The sequence below is a fragment of the Stegostoma tigrinum genome, chromosome 13 (assembly GCF_030684315.1).
Source record: "Stegostoma tigrinum isolate sSteTig4 chromosome 13, sSteTig4.hap1, whole genome shotgun sequence".
Taxonomy (NCBI): domain Eukaryota; kingdom Metazoa; phylum Chordata; class Chondrichthyes; order Orectolobiformes; family Stegostomatidae; genus Stegostoma; species Stegostoma tigrinum.
In genome coordinates, this window is record NC_081366.1 from 73,170,015 (window position 1) to 73,184,037 (window position 14,023).

Below are 14,023 nucleotides of genomic sequence, written 5' to 3' on the forward strand. Positions count from 1 at the left end.
TAATATACACCAGAAATTGTGTTTATCTGTGAACCTCAATCCAGAACCACTTGGTCTTCCATATAAGCAATACAGTGCATTGGGAATATATCTAAGTATTGACTATTATTTCCTTCCACAGACCAACTTCTCCCAGTCTGAAGCTGTTTATGCCTCTATCCAGAGATGCATTAATGCACCATGAAGCTTTTTTTCCTCGCCCCCTTCTTGGGAAGGAAAAAGAGAGGGTGAGGACAAGTGTGGTGGTGGGGAGGAAGGAATTGATTCTTGTATGTACATCCTAACTGTTACTTAATTACTATTAACTGTTCAACTATAATGTGCACATGTTCACACTTGTCGTGGACCAAACCAAACTACTAGGCTTAAAGCAAAACACTTTATTCATGTACCATAATTAAAAAACAACAAATCAAATCAGCTTGACAACTCTATTAGAAATTTAACAGAATACTAGATTTTTTAACTACTAAACAGAAAATGTTCCAATATAGTAACATCCCATAAACACACGCTTGTCAAAGGCAAATTAAGTAAAATAGATTGTCTCACAGGCAATTCTCCAGTCCAAGAGGAAAACAAATCAGAGGAAACTCAGAGAGAAAGAGTAGCGGGGAGAGATGTACTGCAGCTTCTGAACTCAGCCTCAAGATCCAGCAACTGCTATTAAAAATGTAAAACAGAAAATCCTGGCTCTGGGGAGATTGCCCTACCCATTCAGGCTGCTTCTATTGTTTCAACTTAAAGAAAAACAGAAAGCCTCACAAAATGTGTACTTTAAGTGCTTCCAATAGATCACTAGTTACCGCTGTCTCAATCTGTCTTCAAAGTAAAACAAGACAAAGCACATGTCTTAAACCCATAGCATTGATACACACTCAATTAACACAACATTAGTAACTGGGTCGTTTTTACTTCAGAGAGGCCAGTGCCACATTTTACCTAGTGACCGAAGGAGAGGCTATGGGCCATTTTGGAATTTGAGGTGTTCCACAACTCCATCATGTCAGAATAAAATTCAAATTCTACTTCAGAAAATATTTAACACAGAGCTTATATTATCGTGACAGCAGATCAATGCCTTTGATGATATTGTGACTTTTAAAAATTCACATAATCCACAAGTTATTGTGCAGCTTATTATTAGTCATCTTGAACATATAACACCCTCTTCTTTTACGAACAGGTCCCAAATATATCTCAAAATATAATGATTAAGGCTAAAATGTAAAGCTTGTTTCAGTAATGGTGCCATGAAATTACCATCAATTGTTGTAAAAATCCAGACAGCTGATTAATGTCCTTTATGGAAGGAAGTCAACAGTTCTGATTCGGTCTGGCCTCTGTCTGAGTTCAGACCTGCAATAATGTGGTTAATTCTTGACTCTTGGCTGCCCCCTGGAATGGCCTAGCAAATCACTCAATTGAAAAGTAATTAGAGATGGGCAACAATGAAAACTTTGCTAGCAAGTCCCATGTCCTGTGAAAGAATGAAAAAATATCATTTTAAAATCACAATCAGGAAAGAAGAACCATTTCATCTAAGAAGAACGGGGTAGCGGTGCAGGGATCTGATAGAAGCACGTAAAGCTATTAAAAGAATAGATAAGACAGAAGCAGAAAGGTTGTATCCACTGGCAGGCGAAACTAAATCTATGGGGAATAGCCGCAAAATAAAGGGGGAGCAGGTTTAGGACTGAGTGGAGAAGGAACTTCTTCATGCAAAAGGTTATGAATCAGTGCAACTCCCTGCCCAGTGACAGTGAAGGCAAATATAAATAGATTCTTGAACAGAAAAGGAATTAAAGATTAAGGTGAATGAGTGGATAAGTGAAACTGAGCCCACGAAAAGATCAGCCATGGCCTTATTGAATGGCAGAGCAGGCTCGAGGGGCCACATGGTCTACTCCTGCTCCAATTTCTTACGTTCTTGTAGTCTTCCACCGAGAGACAATAATCCAGATACCAGTTTGTCGCTGTTGATCAATTGAGAAACCAAAGAAATAAGCCCATTTTCTACGATATCATCAACCAAAAATTCAGTAATTAAGGAAGCAATGATTACAAGATAGGATGGTATGATGACAAAGAGAAGAAATGTGTTGAAATGCTCTTAAAGAAATTGCCTGACTATCTTAGGGGCCAAGGATATTTTCACGCTAAAGTGGTTAAGCAAAATTATACCTATTAGGAAATCATCGGGCAAATACAAAACATTAATTAGTAGGTCATTTGTGTAGAAATTAGTTTCTGAAATTAGACATCAGCTTGGAATTCACATCAGAAAATCCACAATAATTGAAAAACTGCATTTATTACCTTTGATCAAAGTCGTCAAAGTGAAAGAATGGAACGAAGTACTTTTTTAAAAAATTTCCTGGGTGAGGTCTTTTGTTTTTACAGTTCTATAGACACATAGATATTCCATTTATTTTCATTCCAGTCTAATGGAATCATGACCATGTAGCAGCGAAAAGTAATTCTTAGTTTTCTTTCATTGGGACAGACACATTCCCAATATATTCTAAAAACTTTCAACTTGTAACGTGACAAGCTATCACATGTGTCAGAAAGACGGGAAAAATAAATCTGAATGTTACCGCAAAGCAGTTAAGTGTCAAGTTCAGTAAGTTTCAGAGAAGTTTCTTGCTCTGTGCTCTGGTGAGTTCTAATCAGTTCTGAGTAAGGGTCAATTGACTCAAAACATTAACTCTGATTTCTCTCTACAGATGTTGCCAGACCTGCTGAGCTTTTCCAACAATTTCTGTTTTCGCTTTCTCACACTGCTGTTTGCATCATACCTCTATTGTGCCTTGCTTGTGCTTTCTTCAACAGAACCACAGCAGAAGTGGTCACCCTGGCAAGGACCTTCGGGAGTTCTGGGTGCAGGCACCAATTTTCAAAGGCCAACTGTTCACCAGGTCATACAGTGCCAACGAGGAACTGCCCTTTACAGTGTGCACTGCGGAAGGGGAACCAAAGCAAATAAGTGCACATAAGTGGCATGTGTGATAGCTCATTGCAAATACAAGAGCACATTCATAAATCTCTTACTACTTTACATGATCTGATCAATTTCTTATTGTCACATGTACCTGAATACAGTGAAAACTTTGGTTTTGCTAGCAACATAGGCAGACCATAACATACAATATGCTTTAGGGTAATAGCACAGAGCGAGGAATACAATGTTACAGCTGCAGAGAAGATGCACAGAGAGCGAGAGCAACATTAAATTTAAAATTTCATTCGGAAATCTAATAACAGCAGAGAAGAAGCTGTTCTTGAATTTGTTGGTACGTGTGTTCAAGCTTCCATAGCTTCTGCCTGAAGGCAGAGGTTGAGAGAGATTACAACCGGGATGAGAGGGGTCCTGGATTATATTGGCTACCTTCCCAAGGCAGCAAGAAGTACAGTTGGAGTCAATGGATGGAAGGTTGGATTGTGTAATGATCTGAGCTGTGTTCGCAATTCTCCATGGTTTCTTACAGTCCTGGGCAGATCAATTGCTGTACCAAACCATGATGTGTTCAGGGAGGATGCCACTATCAATGAAAATTACAGAACGGGAAAATAGGAAACTGTAGATAAATGAGGTAATATTAGGCACTAATGGCTTGCAAATACATTGCTAATAGGCCTTGGAGGTAGTCAGCACTGCAGATGCTGGAGTCTGAGATAAGGTGGTGTGGAGCAGGAGGAACATAGCAGGCCAGGCAGCATCAGAGGAGCAGGAAAGCTGACATTTCGGGTTAGGACCCTTCTTCAGAAATAGGCCTTGTTGTTCACTAGATAGATTCCCAAAAGTGAAAACCTTACTTCTTCCAATCTCGTCATATTTTCCCGATTGATTCTCATCAGTCAGAGACTGGGAAGATTTGACCGAATGTCACTGTGTTTTCTTCATGGAAACAAAGCTGGAATCGGAAGGAAATCGCAAAAATAATTAGGAATTATAAAAGGTCATTCAGCCTATTGAAACAGGTTGTTCTGGTACATTCACATTCTCATCAAGACATCTAATGAATCGTTAACATGTCTTTGAATACCCAAAGATAGTAAGAGCTGCCGATGCTGGAGTCAGAGAGTGGAGCTGGAGGATCACAGCAAGGCCAGGCAGCATCAGAGGAGCAGGGAAAGGATCCTGACCTGAAACATCAGCTTTCCTGCTCCTCTGATGCTGCCCTGACCTGCCGTGCTCCTCAAGATCCATACTGTTTTATCTTTGAATGCCCAACATTTTTAACTTGCCTCTACCACCTCCTTTGACCCAAATATTGCACTCTCACTCTTGGGGTCTCTCAGAAGTATGCAGAGGAACCAACAGCTAAATTCAGCTGCTGTGCAGCACAATTGTGAAGTTTTCTTTTTCATCAAAGTCTGGAACCTTGCAGGTTTCCAGGAATAGCCTGCGGTTTGGTTCACTCAAGGTCATGACTGACAGAAAGAGATCCATTTATTCAACAGATAAATTATGCACGTGACTAACTCGAAATAATTCCATTATTGCTTATGAGAATCCCACTGTGGGGAGATGAAGTAAACGCAGTGCAGTCTTATTTCTGAGAAGGATATCAGCATTTCAAAGGTTATGCAGCTTTGGTGTTCACACAGGGTGGACTTCTCTATCCCCCACCTGTGGTGAGTTTGGAGATGGGGGCCTCCACACAATTAGGTCAACTGATAATGTCATTGAATCCCGCCCCTGCCACGATTATGTTTCATCGACCTTTCTACCTCACTACCAATTCAGGATCTGAAGTAGCTAAACTTGGGACCTCATCCTGCCTTCATTGAGATTAACACAGTTGTGGACTTTTCACCACAAGGAATGCCCAGTCAGTCAAACTGTGTGATTCTGTTGAGAACTTGCTGGGGGTGGTGAGGATGGGGTCCCTTGATCAAAGGCAATCAGTGCCTAATCAAGGGACTGAAAATCAGGAGGGGACATATCCCATTGAGACTCCCTCCAGCCTTCGCTTCTGACTCCTAACCCATGAGAACCCCTTTCTCCCGTCAAGTCCTATACCCCGACAACATTACCCTGCATTACCTGCAAACTTCGACCTTCACAAATTAACTATCGGTGGGGGAGGAGATTGGGTTTCTTTTTTCAGGCAACAGCTTCAGTCACCTCAGTGGTCTTGTTGAGTGCATGAGCTGCCGAAATGTGATTGATCAGCCGCTCTCGAAAGGCTGCACTTCCCCAGGTGTAGGATCTTGATTCCCGGGGGAGGCCTATCAGTGGCCACAACACTGCCTGGTTTGTGTGTCGTCATGAGGACCTTGACAGGAAGGGACAGCGCTCAAAATACCAGAGGGTTGCAGATGAATCCACCTCCTCCAAAATCGTCAAACTTCTAGTGAAGACCCCATTCATGAGGACTATCAAAGAAAAGTTGCAAATAGTTTCGAAAGAAATGGTGAGTGAGACCTCTTCTGGTATAGTGTGTCCAGTTCTGGTTGCACTGCTATAGGAAGGGCATCATTAAACTGGAGAAGGTTCGGAAAAGATTCACTGGGGTGGTGCCTGGAGTGGAGGGTTTGACTGATAAAAATTAGACTGGAAGGGCCGGGGCTGCTTTTCACTGCAGCAGAGAAGATTGAGAGGTGACTTTATTGAGGTTTATAAAAAGATGAGGGGCATAAATAAGGTGAATGGAAAATGTCTTTTTCCTAAGGTGGGGAATTCAAAACTAAAGGATGGATTTTTAAGGCGAGAGGTGGAAGGTTTACAAAGGACATGAGGGTCAACATTTTTCACCCAGACAGTGGTTTCTGTATAGAATGAGCTACCAGAGGAAGCGATGGATGCAGATATATAGTTACAACATTTAGAAGGCATTTGGATAAGTTCGTGAATAGGGAAGGTTTGGACCAAGCGCAGGCTGATGGGACTAGTTTAGTGGTTTAGGATTGTGGTTGGTGAGGGCCAGTTGGACCGAAGGGTCTGCTTCCATGTTGTTTGACTCTATGACGCTGCTCCTTCAATCATTTGATGGTCTTATCCTGTGCTTGAGGCAATATTAGACAGACCAGCCTGTGACCGAAGGGGTGAGGTTGAGTGAAATGATTCAAAAGAATAGACAAAGTTTAGGCAGAAACAGGGGATGAGGTTGCCCAACAGGGGAGAAATTAGGGTAAATCAGCTATCACTCTATGGAATGGCAGGGCAGGCCTGAGAGGGAAAATGGCCTACTCCAGGTGTTTTTTAGGTTCTTATGTTGTCCAGAATGATTGGAAAGGGCTTAGGTTATTCCAGAAGAACTCTGGTGAATAGTAAAGCAGTGAGTTGCATGGTTTACCACCCCATTTATGAAGCATAGAAGTCTATAGACTCGACCCATAGGACATTTCGTCTGCATCTGCTAATTGTCCTTTGGTTGACCAAACAAGTGCAACATATTGGAGATAATGCATGACTCACAACCAGAATCATGCATTCAACAGAATCGATCACATTGTAAGAATACCCAAAAGCAAAAGGAAGCAAGATGGACACGATGAAAGGAGGCCATCATGAATGGTACTTCCTATCAGTGTGGGTGACATGTTAAAACTCTACCCTTACATTGCTTGATCCAATACATGTACCACAAGGAGGTCTGCTAGTGTTAATTGACAGTAGGTGTAAAGTACATAGACATAAATCAACCTTCCTCAGCAAAATCCTTTCACACCCTGATAAAAGGGTTCTGTTGCGCACTTCATTGGTTGCTGAGAAAAATAGCAATTAAAATGTAAAGTACAGCGTGATCCACATCAAAAAAAAAAGGAAAATCATGCACACGCTGTGAACTACAAATTATGCCTATTTGTATTTTCGTTATCTAGAGTCAACCAGCTGGCTTCATTGTGCAAAATTAAAGGAATGGAGTTAAACTTGAACTGCTGCTTCATTAAGATCATTAAACTGGTTCAAAATATGAAAAGTTATGCTTTATTTCTAAGTGTTCCTAAATGACATTGGCAAAGTCTTGCAGACCTCCAAATTAGTGATGGTGTCAGCATTGTGTGCACTGAAGCAACCGGCTTTTGTATAATAACCTTCCACACTCCAAACTACAGTCTGTTGTCGATAACACCACATGATCCTTTCATCTTCGCTTTTTGAAGTAATTCATGTTTCTTTGGAGTCCTCTAACTCATCTCAGAAATGTTTGTGTGCCATCTTTGAATATTTCGGTCAATCATTGAGAAAGTAAGGATCATTCGTCTCCGAAATTAGCTGAGTAAAGTCATGGCTAGGTTTGAGAAATTTTAAGAGTTTTGGAGAGAAAAAAAAGTTTTGCGGCCTTGTCTTGTGTCTCAAGTGCCATAAATCTGAGCACGTTAGTTTGTCATATTTGGAAATCGAGACAAATGTGTTACCCGATCACTAATTTTATCTTCAAGCCAAGGGCAACGTCACTTGCTCCATCTTACAGCTTGTCTAATAATGGCTATTTCCAGGTTCTTCCACTGTAATGAATTTAGTGCCTTGGTAAATAGATAATTTTCCCAATGTTAACACTCATTTGCAAAGATGATGTTGATATCAACAAGTGCAAGAAGCTCAGGCATTTCCTAATAATTGAGATCAAGCTCCTTCCTTCCATTTGCTCTTAAAGCCTGGTTCTTCATTCCTCCACTCTCCACTGAAACCATGAGTCCATCTTGTCGCTATCCATGCCTTATTCTTCCCTTATTAATATGCACTACAAAAGTTAATCTTGTCTGCAAGATCTGCCTTCTTCTTTCATTTGAAATTTGTGTCACAGGTAGGCAGGGTGGTTAAGAAGCCATTTAGCACGCTTGCCTTCATTGCTCAGATCACTGAGTATAGGAAATGGGATGTCATGTTGAGGCTGTACAGGACATTAGTGAGGCCTCTCTTAGAGTGCTGTGTCCAGTTCTGGTCGCCAAGTTATAGGAAGGATATTATCAAAGTGGAAGGGGTTCGGAAAAGATTTGGATGTTGTGCGAAAGGAGGGATTGAGATGTAAAAATAGACCAGAAAGACTGGGGCTTTTTCAGTCGAGTGTAGGACATTGGGAGTTATTTTACTGAGGTTTCTGGAATCATGAGGAGCATCGATAAGCTAAATGACAAGTGTCTTTGCCCTAGGGTGAGGGATTTCAAAATGACAGGGGCATTTTTTTTTTAAGGTGAGAGGAGAAAGATTTAAAAAGAATATGAGTGGCAACGTTTTTACACAGAGACTGGTTCATGTGTGGAATGAACATTCAGGAGAGGTGGTGGGTGCTCGTACAGTTACAATGAAAAGACATTTTGATAAGAACATCAATAGGAAGGGTTTGGAGCAATATGGGCCAGGTGCAGGCAGATGGGACTAGTTTAGTTTAGGAACGTGGTCGCATGGCCTTGTTGTACTGATGGTCTGTTTCCATGCTATTTGATTCCATGACTATGACTCAATGACCCTAATTCTTATTAAACAGTCCGTTAATTCTCATTATGTTTGCTGATATTACATATAATCCTGTCTCCATAGCATTGACTTTGCCTTTGAAAGTCCACTTTCAACAAGCTTCCTTATCAAAGGTTAATCTGACCCTATCTTCAATTTTCCTGTCAAGTTATGTTCACCGAGCTCCATTTCACCTAAAAAAACCTATGAAAATTTATGAATGATATTTTCAATGATGTGACCATAGTACAATACATCTCCCTCGTTGTCTCTGTGATCTTTGACAAGGCTGACTGCGTGCAACGTCTCTTTTATTGTACAGCTGCATCAGATAACTCTTGCTTCGTTCAATTTTGACTTCCTTCCAACTTACAGTGCTTCTGGCAATGACTTCTTTTACTTTTATACCATCGCCTCCAGCACTCCCTAATAATCAATCCATGAACACTTCAACTCCTCCACAGCTCTTGCCCCCGGTGACATCACCTACAGACATGTGGTCAGCTTCCAGGTAAATATGAACAACTGAATTTGTCCTGGGTACTTTGGAATTGAAGCTTATCAAGTAAAAGTATAATGGAGCAAAGAACTCCCTGTAAAGAAGAATGGTACTAGATACCAATTGTATTACAGGAGTTTGAGTTTGGTGCAGGAAAATGGCATTGAGGTTGATAATTTGCCATGATCTAGAACTGCAGAGCAAGCTAGAGGGGCTACTCCTGCTCCTAATACTTCATTTAATACACATTCTCATGAGGAGTAAAGTAGACAAACCAGAGCTCCCTCACTGGCAAGAGATGTGAGAGTAAGCAGAAACACAAGAGCTATGACAAATGAGTAATGGGACCTCCAGCCTCAGGTGGCAACAGTGAGTGAGGGTGCTCTGCAAGGCAGCTCGAGCAATTGTTCCGGAAGTAGTACTAGAAAGCATTGTTGTTTGAGGGACGATAACTAGAGCGATTAAATTGATCTTATCTGGAAAATAAAAGGAGGATCTCTGGTAGAAGCAGCATAGGTAGGTAGCAGGAGCTGACAGACAAAGAATTCCTCAGCCTAATGTAACCTCCATTCCATGTGCAAACTGTAAATACCTCCTGATGTAACCTTTATTCCACTGGCATCAGATTGTTACAAATTCTAAGGGAAATTAAGAATCCTGCTTCATGATCTTAGGGTTTGTCCGCATGTTCAAATTGCATGCTACAGACACAAGTCTGTTAATAAAAGTGAGAACAAAGCTGCTCCTTTCCAAGGTCAAAATCCTGGAAACTCCTTCCTAATAGCGATGAGTGCACTTCAAATAGACAGCTCCACCAGCATTTTCCCAAGGCTGATTAGGAATGAGAAATAAATGTCAACATTGCCAGTGAAGCTCACTGGCAATATCAATATAATTTAGAAGGTTCAGAGGGGAAGTACAATGGAAATCTGAGTTACAACAAAAGAGAATATGAGATTGGTAGATAATATAAAAGGGAGTCTAAAAGTCTTGTATAGAACAAAGGTCATAGAGAAAGAGGAGGTACTTCAGATACTGGACAGACTAAACATTCATAATGAGGAGATTTAAGAAAGACAGGCACCTCAGTCTCAAATCCGAATACCCCATATTTAATTACGTGCATGATGCTGGGGGAGGAAGTGTCATATTGGTAAGCTACTGGGCTAGTAATCCAGAACACTAGGCTAGGGGCATGGGTCTCAATCTCTCAATGGCAGATGAGGAAATTTGACTGCAATAAAAATCTGCACCTAAAAGCTGGCCTCATGGCAACATTGTCTTTGAAAAATATCAGCTTCACCAATATCCTTTCGGGAAGGAAAACTGTCATCTTTACATGGTTTGGCCTATATATGAGTCCAGATTAGTGACATGGTGTAAAGATAACAATCTCTCTGTCAATGTCAGCAAAATGAAAGAACTGGCCATTGACTTCCGGAAGCAAGGTGAAGGGCATAGCCCTGTCTACATCAATGGTGCTGAGCTAGAGATGATTGAAAACGTCAAAGTTCCTGGGAGCAATGATCACCAACAATCTGTCCTTGATGCTACAGTCAAGAAAAACACAACATCGCCTCTACTTTCTCAAGAGTTTAAGGAAATTAGACATGTCCATAAGCTCTCTTACCAATTTTTATAGATTTTCATAGAAAGCATCTCAGCTTTGTATGGCAACTGCTCTACCCAGGATCATAAGACCTGCAGAGAGTTGTGAACACAGCCCAGTCCATTGCACATGCTAACCTTCTATCTATTGACTCCACCTACACTTCTCGCTGCCTCAGAAAGGCAGCGAACATTATCAAAGACCGCTCCCATCCTGGTTATAATCTCTTCCATCGAGCAAAAAAATACAAAAGCTCAAATACATGTATGAACAGTTTCAAGAACATTTTCTTCCCTACTGTAATTAGACTTCTGAAATGGACCTGGCAAGCCACTCAAATTTAAACTAATTTGGTGTTGACAATAAATGCTGACCCAGCCAAAAATGCTCACATCCAATGAGTTTAAAGAAAAATTAAATTACCTCTTCTAATTTCCACAATGTCTTACCTCATTCTTCGGCTTTGAGTGTGATTTGAAAGGCCAGCTTATGTTGTATGTGCCCTCATGCAATGATTGAAGCTAAATAATGCTGCGCGTAACCTTTCCATTCTTCTGATTTTGTCTCCTGATACACTCACTCCCTTATTATCACATCACAGGAGCTAATGCCTTCATCTGCCAAGGTCCCCTTCTCTGTAATTTCCTTACGAAAGTCCTTTACCTGTCCATCTCTATGAGGTTGGTTCAAATCCAACAATGCACAGGGAGGCGAGGGTCAAAAGTAATTAGTTCCAACCTTGGGAATCAATTTGTGTGTCAGCTTGTCATTTAACCCAACACTGTAAAACTATTACATAATGCCTAATACTGTACTGGAATGAGTTGGCAATTGAAGCTTAAAATTTTAAAAATCATCCAGACAACCATTCTTTTATTGAAAAATGTAACCTTGAATAAAATTATTGAATACTGCAACCAGCACATCCCGTAACAATCTTGTACCTAACAAAAAAAAAAGAGCATTTTTACAATGAAAACATTCAGCTATCTGCCTGAAAGATTAGTTTCCAATTCAGATTTGAGGGCCAGTGGAAAGCCCTGGAAAAGATTCAAATTCGCACACCAGATGAACTGCTTCAGGATCAGAGAGATCCTTATAATACAAATGAAGCAGGTTGGAAATAGCTCTGTATAAACAACAATGTATTCAAGCCAGTCAACTTTGTATACTGAGACAGAGCTGTTTTTGTCTGGATGACTCCATTTTATACAATAATGTAAGAACTAGGAACAGGAGAAGGTAATTCAGCCCCTTGACTCTCTTCTTCCTGCTGTCCCTCAGCTATCAAACCATTATTAATTAAATATATGCCTATCTCCTCCTCAAATTAATTTAATGTCCCAGCATTCATCATTCACTGAGTTTGCGTATTCCAGGCATTCATAACTCTGAGAGAAGTAATTCGTTCTCATCTCTGTTTTAAATCTGCTACCCCTTAGCCTGAAACTATGACCTCTTGTCCATGTGGAGAAACATCCATTTCCAACTATTTTCTCAATCCTTTCAAAAATCTTATCTAATTTAATTAGATCTCCTGTCATCGTTCTAAACTCAATGAGTATTAGACCTGAGAGACTCAAACAGCCCTCATAAGACAAGCCTTTCATCTCTGGAATGAATCAGATGAAAATTCTTTGACCTACTTCCAACACATTCTTCCTCAAGTAAACTTTACTCCAGATGTGATCTCAACAATGCAATATTGTGTTACTCTGCTAAGATTCATGGATTGACAGAATTGTGCAGTACATAAAAGTTCCTTCAGCCCATCAAGTCTGCATTGCCAATGACTACTTACACTAGTCCCACTTTCTTGCACTAGGTCTGTAGCTTTGACTGTTGTGACACTTCAAGTGTCATTCCAAGTACTTTGTTCAAGTTATGACTCTCAGACAGTGCATTCCAACCCCACATTACTTTATAGGTGGATAAGGTTTTCCTCAAAAGCTCCCTTGTTATCCCATTCATCTTGCCTATGCCCTTCATAACCTTATACACCTCAATCAGGTCCCCTTTTAGCACTCTCCACTGCAAACAAAATAACCCGAGCTTATCCAGCATCTCTTCATTGCTGAAATGCTACATCCCAGGCAACACCCTGGGGAACCTCCTTGGGGGCCAGGGAAATTACAAACTAATGAGGATAATGTACCAAATACATGTTTCTAATTCACAACAAAAGTAACATACCTCCTCTCTCTGCAAGGAGATATATTTATCCTGCAAAGATACTAATAAAATCACATACTCCATGACTAGTTTTACCCTGTTAAAGCATAAAGTAAGGATTTACATTTTTCTTTCTTGTACTCCCTCCAGTGCCATCACATCCTTCCTATTGTGCAATGATTGGGACCATACACAGTACTCCAGCTGGGGCCTCATCAAAGCTTCAAGATAACCTCTATGTTCTTATAATCTATGCCATGACTGATAAAGGCAAGCATCCCATGTGTTTTCTTAATCAGCCTGTTAAACTGTCCTGCAACCTTCAGGGATCTGTGGCAAGCAATCCAAAATCCCTCTGTTCTTCAGAACTTCCTAGTGTCCTGCCATTCATTGAGCACTCTTGTTTGTTCCTTCTTCCACCTCACATTTATCAGGTCTAATTCCAATCTGCCTACCTCTCCAATCCATCTGATAAATGATTCTAGATACATTGTCATGTTTATATTTTTGTATTTATTGTTATTCATGTCCCTTTTCATATCTGAATTGCATTTCAAAGTGCAACAGTTAAAAATAGTCAAGAATATTGTGAAATCAGGCTGTTTATCCACAGAAAACAAATTGTACCAGAAGTCTGAATTGACTGTCAAAAGAGATTATGCAACATATTCTAAACAAGTACAGGAAAAGAAAGGATGTTTCTCACATTTATTTAGCTAAAGTCATGAATCATCTAGTGGAAAGGCTTGCACTTTCCAGCTTTTATGTGTATGCAGGTTTTTTTTTCCCCTCTCAGTTTCCCAGCCAGCTGTTCCAATGATTAAAGTATAGCATCTCCAAAATCCAGAATCATTCAACATTTGTGAGCCTACCACAAACTATGGCATGCTACATTTGTCAAAATCTTTGCAAAGGCCAGGTTCAAGGAGGCCACCCACTTTGTGTGCAGGCCGAGAGCTCAAGTCACCTTCAACTACTTCAGTATACAGTTGGTGGAGTGGCTCCCACACCTCTTCAACGTCAGGCAAACAAATAATACACTGCTTACACAGATGAGGCCAGGGAAATTACAAGCTAATGAGGATGTTGTACCAAATACATGTTTCTAACTCACAACACAAGTAACATACCTACTCTCTCTGCAGAGAGGTATATTTAACCCATAAAAATACCTTATAAAGTCACATACTCCGTGGGAGGTAACGGGAGCTGCAGATGCTGGAGAATCCGAGATAACAAAGTGTAGAGCTGGATGAACACAGCAGCAGGTGGCAAATGGAGTTTAATGCAGACAAGTGTGAGGTGATGCACTTTGGTAAGAGTAACCGGAAGG

At 40.6% G+C, this 14,023-nt stretch overlaps 1 long non-coding RNA gene across 1 annotated transcript in view; it reads right to left on the reverse strand.

The window, feature by feature from the left end:
- Positions 1–2,790: 2,790 nt before the first annotated feature.
- LOC132210479 (uncharacterized) overlaps positions 2,791–14,023 on the reverse strand; it is a 32,285-nt gene continuing 21,052 nt past the window's right edge. Inside the window, exons 2-3 of the long non-coding RNA XR_009446625.1 lie at positions 3,820–3,917; positions 2,791–2,962 (exon numbers count right to left, since the gene is read on the reverse strand). This is a non-coding gene — a long non-coding RNA (uncharacterized LOC132210479). The remainder of the gene's footprint in view (positions 2,963–3,819; positions 3,918–14,023) is intronic.